Source organism: Cervus elaphus, chromosome 20, assembly GCF_910594005.1.
Source record: "Cervus elaphus chromosome 20, mCerEla1.1, whole genome shotgun sequence".
Classification (NCBI taxonomy): Eukaryota; Metazoa; Chordata; class Mammalia; order Artiodactyla; family Cervidae; genus Cervus; species Cervus elaphus.
Genome location: NC_057834.1, coordinates 72478150 through 72497044, shown reverse-complemented (window position 1 = coordinate 72497044; position 18895 = coordinate 72478150). Strand labels below are relative to the sequence as shown.

General features: G+C 44.8%; 1 long non-coding RNA gene across 1 annotated transcript; it reads left to right on the top strand.

The window, feature by feature from the left end:
* The first annotated feature begins 974 nt into the window (after positions 1-974).
* LOC122678148 lies at positions 975-14158 on the top strand. Its single transcript, XR_006336007.1, has 3 exons — positions 975-1138; positions 5923-5957; positions 13740-14158. It is a non-coding gene; the product is annotated as an uncharacterized LOC122678148 (long non-coding RNA).
* The last annotated feature ends 4737 nt before the right edge of the window (positions 14159-18895 follow it).

Below are 18895 nucleotides of genomic sequence, written 5' to 3'. Positions count from 1 at the left end.
AGTGTGGAGATTCCTTAAAAAACTGGAAATAGAACTGCCATATGACCCAGCAATACCACTTCTGGGCATACACACTGAGGAAACCAGATCTGAAAGAGACACATGCACCCCAATGTTCATCGCAGCACTGTTTATAATAGCCAGGACATGGAAGCAACCTAGATGCCCATCAGCAGATGAATGGATAAGGAAGCTGTGGTACATATACACCATGGAATATTACTCAGCCGTTAAAAAGAATTCATTTGAACCAGTCCTAATGAGATGGATGAAACTGGAGCCCCTTATACAGAGTGAAGTAAGCCAGAAAGATAAAGAACATTACAGCATACTAACACATATATATGGAATTTAGAAAGATGGTAACGATAACCCTATATGCAAAACAGAAAAAGAGACACAGAAATACAGAACAGACTTTTGAACTCTGTGGGAGAAGGTGAGGGTGGGATGTTTCAAAAGAACAGCATGTATACTATCTATGGTGAAACAGATCACCAGCCCAGGTGGGATGCATGAGACAAGTGCTTGGGCCTGGTACACTGGGAAGACCCAGAGGAATCGGGTGGAGAGGGAGGTGGGAGGGGGGATCGGGATGGGGAATAAGTGTAAATCTATGGCTGATTCATATCAATGTATGACAAAACCCACTGAAATGTTGTGAAGTAATTAGCCTCCAACTAATAAAAAAATTAAAAAAAAAAATAAAATAAAATAAATTGAAAATAAAAATAAAACATGCAAAATCAAATAATATTTTATCTATATAGTACCTACATTGATAGTCCAGTAGGTGGTACTTCCCCAAAAAGCCTGCAAGGGTATTTCTGGTCCCACCTGTTTTTCCAGAACCTGCCTACTCTCCCATCAACAGGTTCAGGCAGTGACCCCGCCCCTTGAACCAGGTGGGACTTTGTGGCTGCTTTGACTAATAGATGATATATGACTTTTGAGGCTAGGTGGCCAAAGTTCACACAGCTTCTGTGTAGTTTTCTCTCTTGGGAGCTCGGGCACCATGCTGTGAGAAGGCCCAGGCCTCAGCTCAGCTCCTACAGCCAGCCAGTGAATACGTCATGGAAGAACATAGATCCAAAAGGCCCCAGGTGAGCTGCCCCAGCTGATGCCGTATGAGACACAGGTGAGTTTTTCCTACACAATCCTGCCTGCAGGACTGGGAGGAAAATAAAGATTGTTACTTTTACACCACTAAATTTTATGGTTGTTTTTGAATAGCAATAGATTTCTAAAATAGATGGCAAAACTATAATGAAGAGCAAGTGAATGATAACATAAAATTTAGGACCCTGGTTACTGATGGGGAGAGGGCTGGGGAATGTGATGGATTAGGGGCTGTGGGGAATGTTCTAGCCAGGTGGCTGAACCCACTGACAGACAGTGAAATCACCCTGTCCTTCCTACTCTTAGGCATCTTCTGGGCTGAGGGTGAGCAGTTCTTCCTAGCGTTAAAGAGCTGCAGAGAAACTCAAGCCCCAGGGAGGAAGGTGTCCTGACTACACAGCGTGGGCCCAGCCGGCTGCACCTGCCTGCTGCCCTTTCAGGGTGGGCCCGGCTCCTCTGAAGGGCTAGAGGAAGGTGGAGAGATTCTCTCCCTAGGCTGTGCTTTTCTGGTTGTTTAATCAACACTTACAGTTATCTGTTGACATTTTGGAAACAAAACCAAGTGTCCCTGAAAAGACAAAGTGAGCACTGTGCCTCTGAGCCATTAGGAGTATTCAGAGCTGGTCCTGAATAGTGGTGTGAACACTGGACACTTATCTTCCAGTGAGACAGTCTTTGTGTGCAGACTTGGCGCTGGGTGAGGTTGTGATGCTGGAAAACTCTGACGTTGGTGCTCCTTGTACGAGCTTCCCTTACCCTTGTTGAGAATGCCAATGATATGGGGATGCAGCATTTGTCAGGCAGTACAGACAGTGAACTCCAGGTCTCAAGGAGAATTCTGCTCAGTCGTGGGGATTCCCAGAAGGGCCCATCTGGGGGGGTGGGGGGCGGGACTGGAACTGAGCATCAAGACTGTTCTGGGAACTAGGGCAGATCACTCAGTTGTGTTCTTCAAACGAGCAGATGTCCTTCAGACAAGAAACAGTGACCTGCTGGCTTCCTCCAAAGAGAGGTCAGATTGGAAAAGAAACAAACCCCCAAAGGAGTTCTCTACAGAAAACTAAAAACCAAAAAAAAGTATTATTTGTTACTTTTCTATGGTAGAACTGGGGTGTATTTTTCTAAAGCAGAAAGCCTCAGAATCAAGTGCTTGTGAGGCATAAAATGTTACAGTTGAAGGGTAATAGGGAGTGGTGGGGACTGTGGCAAATGGATCACAGATGGGAGTTTATGAAGGGGGCCCCCACTACTCAGATCCAGCCCATTGCTGAGAGGAGGAAAACCCAGCCTAAACATATTCAATCTTCTGAAAATTGTGAAGAAAAGTCAGAAATTCAGATGTTTACATAATTTTTTCACATATGTAATCATGATTTTTAAAACACTGTGTCAGGTAATCCGGCTATATGTATGGATAGTATTTGGATGTGCCAAAAGGAATATAACTCACTTGTAGGGTTGTGAAGAGGATAAAATGAAATAAAATAGAAATAACAGCATTTAGTGAACACGCTTCCCTGGTGGCTCAGATAGCAGAGTCTCCCTGCAATGCGGCAGACCCGGGTTGAATTCCTGGGTTGGGAAGAGCCCCTGGAAAAGGGAATGGCAACCCATTCCAGCATTCTTGCCTGGAAAATTCCATGAAAAGAGCTGCCTGGTGGGCTATAGTCCATGGGGTCACAAAGAGTCAGACATGACTAAACAACTAACACTTTCAGTGAATATGCATCAGAAAAACCTATATACATAATTTTAAAAATAGATCAGAGCCTACTGACAAACTATTCTCCAAAGATAACTGCAATAATATTTTGTATCCTCCTGTTTTTTTAAATTATGTAACCTTGATGCTGCTTTCATCAAGTGATGGGGGCTACTTTCCCTCCCCTTGAACTGAGGACTTTATGATTTCTTGAAGCCATAGTATGGTGGAAGAGACACTATGTGGCTTCTGAAGCTAGGTTACAAAAACACCATGCAATTATGCCTTGCTGTCTGAGATGCTCACGTCTATAGCCCAGCCTCCATGTTATGAGGGAGCTCAAGCAGCCTGTAGAGAGAGCCATGTTCAAAGGAGCCAGCCCACACACGCAGCTGGGCTCCCAGCCAGAGCCAGCTCCAGCCTGCCAATAAGTGTAAGGGAACCATCTCCAAGGTGGGTCATGCAGCTCTCATTTGAGCAGCCCCAGTGGGACCATGTCGAGTGGAGACAAACCATTCCTGCTCAGGCCTGCCTGAATTGCAGATTCGTAAGCAAAACAAATTAACGTTGTTGTTTTAAGTCACTAAGCTTTGGGTGTCTTTTCATATAGCAACAGTTAACTTGAACAGGGTCAAAAATTAAACTTTTAAACCAGAGACATTCCTGAAAGGGTGAAGAAAGAGACCCAAGGGCAACTCTGCTGCTGCTGCTAAGTCACTTCAGTCATGTCCGACTCTGTGCAACCCTGTAGACGGCAGCCCACCAGGCTCTTCCGTCCCTGGGATTCTCCAGGCAAGAATACTGGAGTGGGTTGCCATTTCAGGCCCTCCTGAAGCATGAGAATGCAATTTTTAGGTCAAAAGGAAGAGGCGTTTTTCTTCCAGATTTCCCAAGCTGAGACAGAACCCACGGAGACAAGGAATGGAGTGAAATGGACCATCTGAACTGTAATTCAATCCCAGGGTTAGGCTGAGGAGGGAGCTGCAACCCTTCTGCATCTGGGTGTGGAATCAGTCCACATCTCTTTCAACTTTGAAGACTGAACATTTTTATTTACCACCTAGTCCAGCATTCCTCCAAGTGGGGTACCCACAGTACGCCCTACATCTGACTAATGTAGAAGGGGGTCTGAGAAGCTGCATTTTCCACCACTTCCCGGATGATCCTTTTGTTCCAGTTTAGAAACCTACACTCCACTCATCTCTCAGGTAACCCTTTCAGACATGCCCTTGGGGTTTATTTCTTGGGAAAGTGCTCATGGTTGAACATGTAAGCGGCCCATGGCTCTGTCAGGGGAAGAAGCAGGTGTTTCAGGCAATGGCCGTGCATTCTCAGGGACTGGATACAGTGGGCCTGGTGTTCAACTTGACGAGGTGGAGGGAAAGAGGCATCCCACACAGGCGATGGGTGAAAACTTAAAATTAAATGAAGTCAGAGACTGTGCAGACCAGAGCCTCTTCTGCTGGCAGACAGCTTTACCGTTCCTCCCGCAAACCCCGGATGGGCTTCCCAGGTGGTGCCAGCGGTAAAGAACCCGCCCGTCAATGCAGAAGACTTAAGAGAGGCAGACTCGATCCCTGGGTTGGGAAGATGGCTGGAGAAGGGCATGGCAACCCACTCCAGTATTCTTGCCTGGAGAATCTCATGGACAGAGGAGTATGGTAGGCTACAGTCCCTAGGCTCGCAAAGAGTCAGACACAACTGACGTGACTTAGCAGTAGCAGCCAAACCCCCTACAACTCTACCCTTAATCCACAACAAGTCTCTCATCATTCAGTCTTGACCACCCCCCAGAACCCCACCTAGAAGTACCTCCCCTCTGGTAGTAGAAAGAATTTAGGCTGCAAGAACTTAAGTTAAAAGTTAGAAAAAAAATGTAATGTTAGTAAAAAAAAAAAAAAAAAAGAGGAAGAAATGAACTGAAAATGTTGGTAAAATATTTTCTCTTGAAGCAAGAGGAAATGTTCACCAGCAAATGAAGACAAACCCTGACGCTGGGAGGGATTGGGGGCAGGAGGAGAAGGGGACGACAGAGGATGAGATGGCTGGATGGCATCACCAACTTGATAGACATGAGTTTGAGTAAACTCCGGGAGTTGGTGATGGACAGGGAGGCCTGGCGTGCTGCAATTCATGGGGTCGCAAAGAGTCTGACATGACTGAGCGACTGAACTGAACTGAAGACAAAGTAGCTAATATGTAAAGGCCTGTTATGTGCAGGACACCTTCTAGTCACTACCACAGAAACCAGTCGGGCCCACTGCATCAGGCAAAAGCTAGAGAATGTTACATGCAAGTTTCAAGAATACATATATAGTATTATCCTATTTCTATACACAGTGTTCATGTAGCTCTGTATTGGTATATTTATAAAATAATCTGGAAACACTCAAATGATCATTGTGGTTGTAACTTGGGGTGGAGTGGGAGTGAAAGGCAGTGGGAGATTATGCTGAAATCTCCCTTTTAAATGACTGTAAAAGTTTCTTTTTACTTTTTATTTTTGGTAATGGCAACATATTAAGAAGGTGTCATAAGAAATACTATGAAAATAATGAGAAAAAACTAAAAGGATAATTTAGAAATACATATAATATTTTTACTTTGAAAACCATCTTTATGAACATATAATCTGCATTCAAAATACACCTATTTTAAGCATAGACTTTGGTTTGATGAGTTTTGATTAAAAATATACACCCTCAAAACCTCAATCGGGATATAGAATATTTACATCACCCCAAAAAGATTTCCTCCCCCCTCACCCCTGCCCCAGGCAACCACCAATTGCTTTCTACCATGACAGATTATTTTTGCCTACTCCAGATTTCATATAAATTAGAAGAATAGTATATTGTTTTCTCTTTTGTATCTAGCTTCTTTCATTCTGCATGTTTCTAGATTCATTAATGTTGTGATGATTTATCAATAGTTAGTTGTTATTTATGAAAATTTTTTTGTATACAAAAATTTGCTTATCCATTCAGCAGCTGAAGGATGTCTGGGTTGTTTTCTGCTTTTAGCTATCTTGCATAGAATAAAGCTGTTGTAAACATTTGTGAACAAGTCTTTGTATGAGAATGTGTTTTCATTTCTTCTAGGTAAATACCTAGGATTGGAATGGTTGGATTCTAAGGTAAATGTATGTTTTATTTTTTAAAAATATAGGTGCTTCCATTTTGATGCAGTAATTCTCACAATTTATTATAAATAATCATGGTTGCATGTGAAGATTTAGCTACCTGGATCTTCATCACAACATTGTTTACACATTTGTTACAGTTTAAGGTATAACCTTGCTATGGAGTACCATGTGCATGCTAAGTCATTTCAGTTGTGTCCGATTCTTTGCAATCTTATGGACTGTAGCCCACCAGGCTCCTCTGTCCGTGGGATTCTCCAGGCAAGAATATTGGAGAGGGTTGCCCTTCTCCAGGGGATCTTCCTGACCCAGGGATTGAACCTGCATCTTTCTCCTGCATTGGCAGGCAGATTCTTTACCACTAGCGCCACCTGGGAAGCCCTATGGAGTACCATTCAGCTAAGGCTATTTCAGGCTCCAAGTTCAGGTTTGGACTTAGCCTGGGCTTCCCAGGGCTTCTCTAGAGAAGGAAAAAGCGAGGCACTCCAGTATTCTTGCCTGGGAAATCCCATGGACAGAGGAGCCTGGCTATCGTCCATAGGGTTGCAGAGTCAGACAGGGCAGTGACTAAACCACAAGAGGACTTAGCAAATGCATTCATCCTCTGAGACTGTCATTAAAACAACAACGAATGGATTAAAATGATACAGACTGACAGCAAAGAAGAAAGCAGGAAAGGGCCATCAGCTGAAGTTTCAGCAAATTTCTTGGAAACAGAAAGGGCTGGGTGAATACGGAGGAAAACAGCAGATGGGGGAGGCTACAGGCAACGGAGGCTCCGGTCTGTCCAGACACTGAGAGATGCCTCAGCATGGAAATGCAAAGGATCTCAGAAAGCAGGAAGGGAAAGTGGGCTGAAAACTGCCGAAGTTCTACATATGCAACACCTCTGTTTGCCCAGACTGGACACTAGACAGGTGCCAGTCACTTTCTCTAAGTCCAACATTGGAGGGCTTGTTTCCGAAAAGATTGTACAGACCACCTGGGGGGAATTCAGTTAGCCAATATGGAGCTTGGAAGTTCAGAGTGGATTCTTCCGCACTCCTGTCCTTCGGAATCCTTCACAGGAACAAAAAAACTAGCTTTCTGCCCCCTTTCCCTGGAGAGAAACCTGAGAGGCTCTGCCCATGTTCTTTAAACTTCCCATCAGCCTCCTATTGCTTCAACCTCAACCTTAAATATTAAAAGAAAAACCAAGAGTAAACAGATATGGAGGAAATTTGACAATAGGGAAAATGTACAAAAAAGATAAACCAACAAGCAAACATGATTCTAGAGGAAACAGATAATTCATGGAGCAGGAGAGGATTAAATAACAAATACTCTTAAAAAACCTCAGAGACAACTGGGAAAATACATCACTGTGGTAAAAACAAGAAAAGGGTGCTATGAGAAAGAAACAGAACAAGAGAAATTCTTTAAAATTAAAATTTACTTGCCAAAATAATAACCCTAGTAAGGTTAGATGATGAAGTTGTAATCTCCAAGTATAGATTTTAAGATTTTAAAACTTTTAAATCATACTTTCATAATTAAAAAAAATATTTTAAGAGATTTTAAAACAAAAAAATGCATGATGGAAAATACAAAAGATCTAGAGGTTTGAGATCTAAGTAACAGGAATTCCAGTAAGAAAAAGTTAAAACGAAAGGAAGGAAGTTATAAAAGAACAATGATAAATAATTTTCCAGAGTGAAGAAGGGCATGTATCTTTGCTCATAGGACCCACAGAGGCCCAGCACAACACTCAAGAAAAGATTCACACCTGGACCTGATCTCTGAAAACTCTCAATATAAGATAAAGACCAGGGAGCGAGGGTCAGGATGGGGAACACATGTACCCCCATGGCTGATTCATGTGAACGTATGGCAAAACCATCACAATATTGTAAAATAATTAGCCTCCAATTTAAAAAAAAAAAAAAAAAGATAAAGACCAGGGTCACAAGATTCCAGAGAGATAAAAACAGATTCTGCTTTGAGGAATGTGATGTTTGACCTGGAATTTAATACACAGCCAACTGATTAATCAAGTGGAGCACAATAAAGGCATTTTCAGTAGGCAAGTTCTATAAATTTTACCTTCTGTATAGTTTATCCTGAAGAGTGACTCAAGGACACTTTCCAGCAAAATGAGAGTGTAAACTAAGAAAAAGGAAGCTATCATGGTCTTGAAAAGAGTGACTCTGAACAATGAAAGCAGCGAATAAAAATTGTAGTCATGTGCAGCAGACTCATAGGAAATAAGGTCAGGGAGACAGAACTACAGAGAGCTGCAGGGAGAGGCTTCTTGTTTTGTTTTTAGGGAGGAAAGGAAATAGAACCCATAGAAAAATAGCGTGATCAAAAGCTTGGAAAACATGATATGAGGCTAAGATAAAGGAAATTGGTGGAATGTAAAGAAAAAAGAATAAATTTACTTCAGAAATATTCTCTGTTGAATAGGGACATTGGTTCCATAAAGAAAGAAATGTGGTCCTAGTTCACTCCTTTATCTGCTGTGAGCTCTGTTTACATCACCAAAATAAAAGAAACACTATTTTCTGGCCTTCTACTCTTAGATCAACCTTAGACAAACAAACAAGAACAAAGCTGTCAGAACAAACTGTAAAAGTATGGAACAGGCTGACAGAGGTGGGAGGGAGGGAGGGAAGGAGGGAGTGGTGTCATTACCTTACAAAGTGAGGAGCAAAGAGATACTGTCTGTAGCTGATGGAGCAGGAAATGGGGGCTTAATTGTGTTCTTTGAAGTTGAAGAAGAGACCAGGGTTTAACTCTGAAAATAGTCATTTAAATATATTTAGAAGAGTTGGAGGAGGAGATAGGAACAGGGTAGAAATGAGCTGATGCCTCATCTATTACATAAGGAAGTCAATAGAAAGCACTGAAGTTAAATCAATAAATAGCATCTTACTTAGAAATACGGAAGTAACCTCCAAATGAATTCTAACTAGAAATGCTTAGAATTTGTCTCGGGGGAGCAGAACCATGGATGGGGAGGGGTGGAGCAGGTGACTTGTTTCATTGTAAGGTCTCTGGAATTATTTGGTCTTAAACATTTGAATATATTACTAATTAAAATCTTTAATGAGGAATTTCTGAGATAAGTAGTGTATAAGACCATGTAGAACATCATGGCTTGAAAAAGTTGAGGGATATAAATAAAACTGGTGTTAGAAATCATCTCTGAGTCTTTGGATAATAGATTGTTTCATTTTCCTCTTTATAACATACATATCTGTATCTTCTATACTAATTAGTTTTTTACTCATAATTAAAAAAAATAACTTTTAGAGAATAATCCCTTAAGTTTCTCTTGGGGCACAGGCAAACTATCTGAAACTGAGACCGAGGAGGTTAAGACCCTTGGACTTGCCCAAGGTCACAATCCAGATTTGATTCCCAGTCTTTTATCTGAACCAGATTTTTAAAAGAAAGATCATTAGAGCATCTCAGGTCTTTGGGTTATAGGTAACAGAATCTCAATTTCAAGTCAAAGGGAAAAATTATCAGAAAAATGCTTCACTTCCCTGGTGGAACAGTGGAAGAGAATCTGCCTGCTAATGCAGGGGACAGGGCTTGGATCCCTGGCCCAGGAAGATTCCGCATGCTGCAGACCAACTAAGCCTATACACCACAGCTACTGAGCCAGCTCTCTCCAGCCCGGGAACCCCAACTCCTGAGCCCACATGCTGAAGCTCCTGACGTCTGACTGCCTAGAGTTTGTGCTCTGCAACAAGGGAAGCCAGCACAGTGAGAAGCCCCAGAACTGCAGTGAAGAGTAGCCCCCACTCACCACAACTAGAGAAGGTCTTCACAGCAATGAAGACCCAGCACAACCAAACATTAAAAAAAAAAAAAAAAATACTGGACTCCAAGGACAAGGTAGTGCAACTTGTCAGGGTCCATAGCAGGGTGGAGAAAACCCAGGGGATCACAGGCAGCTTCCCTTCCTCTCTCTCTCTGCAACTGACAGACAAACACCACTCCCGGGCTCCACTGAGTGTGGGAGACAATCCTGAGGGAGGGAGGATGGGTCCTACTGGGCAGATACAGGGCCTGGGCCAGCGTAAACCCTAGGTGAGGAGGGGAGACGTTCAGAATGCTTCAGGGTGGGAAACAGGAGGAGGGGAGGGAGTGGAGAAGCTCTGACACGTGTTGAATGCTTCTGGGCTGTGCATTCTGCTGGAGACTTGATCAATGCTAAGTCACTTCAGTCATGTCCGACTCTGTGGGACCCCATCCCTGGGATTCTCCAGGCAAGGACACTGGAGTGGGTTGCCATTTCCTTCTCCAGTGCATAAAAGTGAAAAGTGAAAGTGAAGTAGCTCAGCCTTGTCCTACTCTTCGAGACCCCATGGACTGCAGCCTACCAGGCTCCTTCGTCCATGGGATTTTCCAGGCAAGAGTACTGGAGTGGGGTGCCATTGCCTTCTCTAATACCATCCTCATTTTAATGACAAGGGACTGAGTCTTGGTACAGTTAAGCACAGACAGTGTGGAGCTGAGTAACGGACTCGAAACTGGCTCTTCTTCCTCTTAGTATAAGACTCTTGCCTTTTCACTTCTCCTGTATCATGTGAAATGATCCTCTTGGCATGGGGGGCCCTGGAACAAGCCCCAGCTCTCCACTTACCACTCTGAGAAGTGTTACGTGCTAGCTACTCAAAGCCGTCAGCACCCTGGACTTCTCGCTGGGACCCTGGACCAGTGCTGAGAGGTGTCACTACCCACTTCTTGCCTTAGCGGCTCCATCCATTTCCTGGCACTGGGCCTCCATTCAGGAGTGTGCTGGAGCCAGCTCACACAGCCTCCCAGGGTCAATTGTATTTTTTGGAATTGTGCAAGCTGGTTGACATCATACTTGTAGCTTGAAATCAGTGGTTGTGGGAGGATTTTAAAGCCTGGAAATGGACAAATGCCACCAATCAGGGCTCTCCTCCACTCCCAGCTTGTTAAATATTTAGCAGCACATCACTATCTCCATCTACCCACTTCCTGCCCGGAAAACTCTTGAAGATGTTCACATGGAAGCTAACACTTGACTTTTAATTCTCCATGTCTTCAAATGTTTAGTAGATTGGTTTTAAAAAAAGAAAAACAACTTTGTAATCTTGAATTCTTTAAATCCATTTCAGTGGTAACTCTAGGCCAAAAGCTTAAGAGAACAAATGGATTCTTTGTGTAACTCAACACTCCAACTCAGCTGTAATGTTTAAACCTCCTTGCTTTCCACACTCACTGCTGGGCCCTTACCTCAGGCGCTTATCTCTCATGGAGCCTATAGTTGGACCTCCTATCTGGTTTCCCTGCCTCAAGCCTCCCCGCTATCCACCCTCCATATCGCTGCCCAGTCAATCTTTTGGAATCCCTTCCTCCCATCAGAGGCTCTGCACTGGCTCCACGCAGTTCAATTTCCTGACCCTGTCTCTTAGCCTCCTTGCCTCCCATTGCCTTAAGGCCTTTATTCCCCAGGGGACCCCCAATGATAAAATGGACAGGACTGGACTTTACTCCTGTGTGGTTCTTTCTCCCTGGAAGGCCCTCCTCCACCCCATCTCCTCTGAAACTCGGTTTCTGTGGCATTTCATCCACGACACCATCTGTCCCTAGTCCCTACTGCCTGGACAGAGGTGACCCCCGGCGCCTTGGACCTCTTAGAACACTGGGCTTGAGGCTCTCAGCTGTCCCTCACGGCTGTGACTCCTCTAACACGGGCAGGACGCAACCGCCTGCTGCATCTCTGCCACTCAAAATGTAATCCTGGCAGCACTTGGCTGGTCTGTTAGCAAAGTAAATTCTCAATCCCCATGCCAGGCCCAAATGAATCAGAATTCTGGGCTGGGTGGGGGAGGGAGCCCTCCAGGTGGTTCCAAGGGAACTGGTCTACTCTCCCTCATTCCCATGGGCCTTTTCTACATGATGTCCTTTATCCGGCGGCCCCTCATGGTATCTTTTCATTATCAATACTTTCCCCGGCTCATTCAGATTCTAGCAGTCTTACCCACTAGAAGGATCCTCTCAGCAAGGCTCTAGGTGATAGTTGCGTCCACCCCACACTACACTCCTTTTCTGTATTTCACAGGCTCTGAACGCTCCCTGTGTCCCCAGCCTCTACTGAGATGTGGGGCCTGCAAGCTCCATTCCACATTCACCTGGGTCCACTGTTCAACCCCCCTGCATAGGTGTGAATCACAGCCTGTCTTCTCAAAACACTGGCTGCAAAGGCCATCTTCTAGGTCAGGCAATTCTATTATCAGGTAAGCTTTGTGTGCAGATACTATGGCCAGCCAAAGGCGGTCAGGCCTTCACAGCTAAAGCCACTTTCGCTGAGAAAAGGCCTCTTTATCCCACCCCTAACCCCAACAAAGGAGCTCTCTCCCTGCCCAGAATCAGGCTACCACAAGCCCCAAACCCTGGAGAACTAGGGCAGCCTTTTTTGTTGTTTTTATGTGGATACAATTTCAAAGTTTAGTACAAAGAAATTCTAGGACTTCCCTGGTGGTCCAGTGGTTAAGAATCTGCCTGCCAATGCAGGGGACATGATTTTGATCCTTAGTCTGGGAGGATCCCACATGCTGAGGGGCAACTAAACCCAGGCGCCACAACTACTGAAGCACTAGCGCTCTAGAACCTGAGCCCTGAAACAAGAGAAGCCACTGCAATGAGAAGCCCGAGCACCTCAGTGAAGAGTAGCTCCCACTCTCCAAGACTAGAAAAAAGCCCATGCAGCAACGAAGACCCAGCACAGCCAAAAAAAAAAAAAAAAATTCCATATACCTTTTACCCAGATTCACTTCACATTTTGCTCATTTCTTTTATTGTTACTGTTTTTTCTTAACTATTTAAAAGCAAGCTCAAAACATTGTGTTTTTACCCCTAAATATTTCTAAGAAAAAGGATATTCTATCAACACAGTACAATGATCAACTTCAGGAAACTCAACATTGATAGAACACTATTATCTAAAGAGTCCAAATCAAATTGCATCAGTTGTCCCAATAATGTCCTTTACATCTACTACCTTTTTCCCAGCCCAGAATCCCATCAAAGATCAATCTTGTATTGCCTTTAATGGTCACGACTATTTAGTCTCCCTTAATTTGGAACAATTCCTTAGCCTTTCTCTTCCTTCACCTTGACATTTTTCAAGGTCACTGGCCAGTTATTTGAGGCTTCCCAGGTGACTCAGTGATAAGAATCCATCTGCCAGTGCAGGAGATGCAGGAGAAGTGTGTTCCATCCCTAGGTCAGGAAGATTCCCCTGGAGAAGGGAATGGCAACCCACTCCAGTATTCTTGCCTAGAAAATTCCACAGACAGAGGAGCCTGAAAGGCTGCTCTCCATGGGGTTGCAAACAGTTGATACATGAGCACCAGTTACTCTGTAGTCTGTCCCGGAATTTAAGTTTACCTGGTGTTTCATGTTTACATTTAGATAAGCTTCGGGGGTAGGAAAATCACAGGACATGACGTTGCATCCTTCTCAGTGTATCTTCGGGGGTCCATGATGGGGGTCTCTCCCAATAGCGATGGTAGCTTTGAGCTCCATACAGGCAGTAGACAGCCTGTGTGAAGGCTGCCCTCTGCTGGTCATTTTCAACACTGTCGCTGCCTGCCTCGGCGGATAGAATGGACAAGGGACCAGAAACCATGATGCGCAGACCTTGACCCCTTACTGGTTGTGAGACCTTGGGGAAGCTATTCAGCTTTATTGAATCTTGATGTTCTCATATATAAAAAGAAGGTGACAGTTCCTGCCCTGCTTCTCTTACAGGGCGGTTGAATGTGAAGGTCCTACAAATGTGGTCATGTGGTGTTTTAAACTGTCTATAACCAACTGCTACGACGTCTGCACAAACCCAGCCCGGAGGTCCCTGAGTGCCAAAGCTGCCCTTCAGGACTCGCGTCCGCTACCTGCAAAGTCCCGAGCGGATCCTACCCCTGCGGCTGCTGCGACAGAGCTGCTGCCTCACCTGAGGCTTCCACGAACAGCAGGTATCCATGAGCCGTGCTGTGAAGGAACACAGGGAGGTCTGGCCCTCTGTGTTTCTGCCCTCGGGGCCCATCTGGGGTCCCCACTGGCCCGTGCACCAGCCGTTGCCCCCACCCCGCTGGGGCTGCTGCCACACCGCTGCTCCCAGGCTGGGGGGACTGAGCCCTCCCCTTCAGCTGGCGTCCTCCCACTCCCACCAAACCAGGAACACCTGTGGTTTCAGCACATTTAGGTGTAGGGGTTTCACCTGCACTAATGCCAGAATTGTGCAAACTGTTCTTACCCAGACCTTAACTCTCCACATTTTATTTGCATCCTTCTGAGACGTTTCGGTGCCCCCACACACATTTCTTCCTACCTACCTGCCTTCCTTCCTCCTTTCAGTAAGTATTTATTGAGCACCAACTGTACGCCGGGCTCTGCCTTGGGGCTACATGGAGAGCAGAATCCATGCTTGCCTCACAGAGCTTATAGTTTTTTGAGTGATGGAAACAAGCAGAGCAGCAGTTACATCCTAAATGAGGTTCCTGTGCCTTCCCAGGCAGACTTTTCCTGTCCCACGTGACTCATCCACTCCTACTGCCCCTCACATAGCCCAGAGCCTCCTCTTTATGGCTTTATAGTTTTGAGTGCTCTCCCAGAACACCAGGGAGATTCATTTTGTAGGCCCAAAGGAGAAGCTCAGAGCAGAAGAATCATGAGAAATAAATAGATCAAGGAGGAGAGGAGAGAAATATTTCTCAGCATGAAATTAACTAGCTGCTTCTTTTCTTACTGGGGTTTACTCTTGGAGCAGAGGCATCTTTAAGTAGTGAACTGGAGCCATTCTCTGGAGCATCTGTGGGGTCCTCATGTTTGGGGAAACTTGGGATTCTTGAGAATTGATGATTCAGCAAATGGAGTTCTGCGCCGGCTCAGAGAAAGGAGCATCACACAGACGGGCTCATTATATACTGAAGTACAAGTGCACTTGACTTTGTAAAGCTAGCACCCAGATTAGTCTGTGAGGTTGGGCCAGAAAGCATTGGGGAGGTGGGCAGCCATGGCCTGGAGTGACCAACAAGGCTGCCCAGCTTCCCTTCATCTACAAGACTGGAGAAGTCACTCCTCACCATGTGAAAGACATCATCGCCTGACTCATCTGCCTCACAGGCTTCCTTTGAATGGAAAATGAAATAAAATATGGAAAGGGCCATGCACCATTTTTGCAGAGATGCCCTGCACAGCAACAGATATATAGGAAACATGTTTGGCCAGAAACATGAATAAGGAGTCACTTCAGAATGTAATTTTACTGTGGTTTATTAGAGAGCTTGTCTCCAGCTGGTTAGGCTTCCCAGGTGGATCAGTGGTCAAAAAAATATTCTCCCTGCCAATGCAGAAGATGCAGCTTTGACCCCTGGGTCAGGAATATCCCTGGGAGTAGGAAATGGCAACCCACTCCAGTATTCTTGACTGGAAAAATGCATGGACAGAGGAGCCTGGTGGGCTACAGTCCATGGGGTCGCAAAGAGTCAAACATGACTGAGCATGCATGTACGCACTCCACCTGGTTAGCAGCGGGTTAGAACAGAGTGCAGATTAAGCCGCAAGATCATGGTCTGAGCTGGGTTTACAATGGTCTGATTCACACCTGCCCTGCTTCCTCATTTATGTGTGCATTCCAGACACAAAGGATGCTGGGGAAGAATGTGAATGGGGCATTCACAAATTCATCACCACTTCTCAAAGAACAAGTGGGTGAAAAATTAGGTCAGCCTGCTCTGCAAAGGGCTGAATGCGCTTTGGAAAAGTTTACTAGGAAATTCCATGAGGGTAAAGACTATGAGGTCTGGTTCACCACTTTACGCCCAGAACCTAGTGTCATACCTGGCACTGAGTAGGCACATTAAAACATTAGCAGCAGTGGAGGCTCACCATGACCTGGTTTATTATTGTAGCATAATTGACAGAAGGGTAGCTGATGTTTTCTCATGACCTTATCCCCCAAGCAATACTTTTGAAATGAAGCCGCAATTTCTAGTGTTGCTTTAATTGGTGAGTAATTAATAAACTACTTTTGAAATTAGAACTCTATTTAAAAATCAAGCAACTGATGGTAATATTGAAGGCATTTAAGCTGTTGCCCACTGAGCTCTTGACTGACAACGTCAAAACAACCATTGTCGCTTAGGCTGAAATATTAAGAAATGCAACTCCAAAAATGAAGACAGAACAAAACAAAATCCCTAAACTATCTTAGCTATCATTATTAAAACAGGTACTAACTTGTATTTTGCTGAAGTCCTGAAACTGCCTTCAGGGGCAGGCAAGCAAACACTACATAAAGGGGAAAAAAAGCAGCAGCAGCACAGAAGCAGCAGCTATAATAATAGAACTGGTTTGTCTGTCCTGAGCCTAGGAAGGCAATACCTTCCTGTATTGTTCCATAACATTCACTTCCCAGCCATCTGTTTCCCTGGTCCCTCTACATCCTGTTAAACCAACACTATCCTGGGAACAGGAATTCCTGTTACATAAAGAGACTTTATGATATCTTTCCAGCTTCCTGTCCTGTTTCTGCAGGAGTTTTATTTAGCCTTATATATGAGTGTGTACTTGCATATGGGATGGAAGGAATGAGTGCCAGGGCATCAAAGAAGGGGTCAAAAGGGGTCAGTCACTCGAGGGGAGGCCAGTATGGAACGTGGTCTGGCCTTGCTTTCTGGTTCTTGGGGCTGAGAACCAAGCCTTCTTAGTGGATCTAGTCCATGGCTTTTGAAAGTTACCACTTACTGAGCACAGTGCTCAGTGCATTGCGTATGTTATTTCTCATTAGATTAACTTCACAGTACCTAATGAAATGTTTTTGTTGTTGTCATTGCTTTTTTATGAGTGCAGGAAACAAGCCTCAAGAAATGTTACATGCCTTGGTCTGTCCCATGACTCAGAACAGGCAAAAGTGAAATCTGAACTCACGCTGACTCTAGAGCCTGTGCCCTCAGCCACTAGGTTTTTTTAGCCTTTACGCTCCTTCTATTTTGCTTCCCTGTCTCTGGGCCCCTTCCTAGTTCAAGAAGGACAGTCATCCATAAGCTCCATATCACATCTGTCATCCTGCTTTCAAAGCCCTCCACAGTTTGACTCTGTTCTGCCCTTACTACTCCCATGTTCAGGCTTTCTTCTGCAGCTGACCAGGTCTGTTTATCTTGCAAGCCCCAACCCAGCACCTCTGCAGCACTCCACATCACAGCACTTTCTGTTCAAAGAGTTCTCCTTGTCCCAGCCTCCTCCTGCGTCCTCACCCTCCTTATTCACATCCCCAGCCCTCTCGCTCTGCCAGGGCCAGTGAAGTCTTATTCCCTCCGTGAAGCTTCTCCATCCACCCAGGCCTCAGGGTGAAGAACTCGTTCTTTGGGCTGCTGATCTGTCCGTTAGCCATATGCTACTTTACGATACTCTTAATATTACCGACTTCACTATTAATTTTTCATGTGCTACTGCTTTGCCTCCACAATTAAGATTATAAGCTCCTTGAGTGCCAAGTGTCTCCTCTAAACTTTGTGATATTTCTCTTAACCCCTCGTTTGGTGCTTTGCACACTAAAGGGGTTCAGTAGATATCTGTTGGTTTCTATATGATTATATTCATACCAGGTTAATACCAGCACTCTTAGCACAAATGTCCAAGAGCTAATGTTAATCTTCAGTGCTTACCACCTCCCACTCAGGGTTTTATTCTTCCTACCTATGAGCTGAATACTTTGGTCTACCCTTTCCACACAATATCCCCAACTCAGGCCTGCCCATATCTAGTCATGCTATACTGGGCTAATAGTCTATTGTTGTAGTTATGTGTCTCCAGACCCAAGTTTCCTGGATTTATATCCTATTTCTGCTACTTTCTAGCTGTGATCTGAGCAAGCTACTTAACCACTTGGGGCCCCAGTTTCCTCATCTGTAAAATGGGGATAATAGTACTATCATTCATCAGCTATTTATTGAGGGCCTACTGTATGCTAAGCACTGTTCTAGGTGCTGAGCATGAAACAAATTCTCACCATCAGGAAGCTGACATTCTAGTGAAGAGACACAGACAAGTAATCGAAGTAAACATAGAGTGTCAGAAAGTGATATGGGCTGTGGAAGGGAGTAAAATGGGGGGCTGTGAGGCACTGTGGTTTCACTGGAAAACAGATCCATAGGATACTGTAATGATGAACAGAAGAATGTAAAGACTTAGCATCTGGTACACAGGAAATACTGAACAATTGTTGTTGTTAGCTGAAGCTGCTAAGTCTTGTCCGACTCCTTGTGACCCCATGAAATGCAGCACGCCAGGTTTCCCTGTTCCTTACTATCTCCCAGAGTTTGCTCAGACTCATGTCCGATGAGTTGACTCTTAGCATCAGGTGGCCAAAGTAGGAGCTTCAGCTTCGGCATCAGTCCTTCCAATGAATATTCAGGACTGATCTCCTTTAGGATGGACTGGTTGGATCTCCTTGCAGTCCAAGGGACTCTCAAGAGTCTTCTCCAGCACCACAGTTCAAAACCATTAATTCTTCAGCGCTCGGACTTCTTTAAGGTCCAACTCTCACATCCGTCCATGACTACTGGAAAAACCATAGCTCTTAGCTGGAATGTAAACTAGATTCCAAGAGGCAGAGATTCTGGCTTCTTTGCTCTGTTTTTAGTAGATGGTGAACACGTGTTTGTTGAATGAACAAATGAACCCTGGGCCTCACCCCAGGCCTCTCCCAGGCAGCCTGACCAACTCTGCCCCCTCCCTCCTTCCTACAGACACCTGGCCTGCACTCCCGTTTCCCGCCCTGCTGACTGTTTAGGACTCCCAAAGAACAAAACAGTAGGGACAGAAATAACTTCCTTCTACCTTTGCCCTCAGAACCCCTAGTGCTGCTCCGTAAAGTGACATGTGGCAGCTGTGTTCGAAGGTTGGGG